Genomic DNA, 1,630 nt, shown 5'->3' with positions numbered 1-1,630 from the left:
ATTCGACCTGGTTATCTGAACAGATAAAGGATACAAAGCTATTTCCTTATTTTTCATAGAGAATATGCGCATATATCTGCAAGAATCAATGTAATACTGGAATGGTTATAAACGGCGATAGAATACGTGATTAGCTTGTCAGCTTTATGCATAGAAATCTGTCCCGAAATGGAAAATTATGCAAAGACGGGTGAGTCGTGGGTGACCCATGGGTGGACCATGGTCACCCATGGGTATGTGGGTTTGGGTGACGGGTGAAGACCTCTCACCCATGGGTGAGTGAGGATAACCCGTGGGTGACCCCTGGGCGGGTGGTGCCGAGGTCTAAGTGGATCTGAATCCTGTGGCTTGCGTGTGTAACGGGCGTTGGTAGTATTATTTCCAACTAGCTAAGCTGTATCCACGAATATCACAAGTTTAGAGAAAGAAAACAAAAGATACAACCATGAATCTCCTCTCCCTCGTCCCTCCTAACAACCTTTCAAGACATACGTCAAGACTTTCCGGATCCCTCGGGACTGCATGCCGGCAGATCTTAATTCCGGGGTTGTATGATGGGTGTCCAAAAACCTTGTTTGGACTTTAGCTTGAGGGCAATTGCCGATAACCAAGACCCAGGCGATAGCCTGTGACAATAACCATGTTTCCAGAAAAGAGCCCATATAGGGCCACCTAAGTCTGGACAAACTGCACAAACTTGTGTCATGACCCTAGACTACTAGTAGGGTGTATTAACCCGCCGCACATAATGGAATATCATGACCATAAAAATGCATTTAGTATTCACTTTATTACATTATAGGGAGCTGCCAAGGTCGCAAGATTACAGGCGCAAGACATAGCCACTGTAAGGCAGTAGGGTGCGTGACTTATATTCTTATATTTTACTTAATATGTAATTTAAAGATCCTCATGGTTTGGTCATGGTAGCTTAACACATGCTATGGCAAACTAGTAGCACCAATAAATGCCATATCTTGCATTATAAGTTGATAAAATGGCCACAAAAGCCAATATAAATATGCTATTCTAGATTAGTCTAGAGATAAAGTGGAGTCCAAAGATTGGTAGCTAAAGCTTAAACTAGTCATATATAAAGAGTCAGGGTAACACCTGGCTAATTTCTGAAGACAATATTTTTTGTAAGCTAAAATTATGTGTCAAAAGTCTCCCGACACCCGCCTCACAACGAAAATGTATATATACTTCAACGCTTAATATTTTGACAACCACAACGAATTAAGACTTCTAAATACATGCAAATTGAAGCTATTCAGTACTTTGTATACCAGCCACGAGCTCTATAAACTGCCAATATCCTGCGAGGCATTGAATCGATCAGATTGTCAATTGAGGCCTGCGGAATAGCCCACCAAGATCCTTAGATAGCTTCTTCAAAATACCTCCAATCACTTTGAGATTTACCTTCTATATAGAGACAAGGATGAAGTTCCATAAGCTTTTGCTTTAAGAGAGTCTATACATGCTCAATAGGGTTTAAATCAGGTAAATATGGAGGCCATTCAACAATATAAATCTGTTATGGGTTGAACCCCAGAATAACGGCTCAGGCGTGGCCTTCGCTGCTATATAGGGCGCTAGATTCAACTGATCATTCTGATCAGTTGTC

This window comes from Aspergillus foveolatus (assembly GCF_047715535.1).
Source record: "Aspergillus foveolatus strain CBS 279.81 unplaced genomic scaffold BDW70scaffold_262, whole genome shotgun sequence".
Lineage (NCBI taxonomy): Eukaryota > Fungi > Ascomycota > Eurotiomycetes > Eurotiales > Aspergillaceae > Aspergillus > Aspergillus foveolatus.
The sequence above is the reverse complement of the archived record's forward strand: the minus strand, read 5'-3'. Positions refer to the sequence as shown.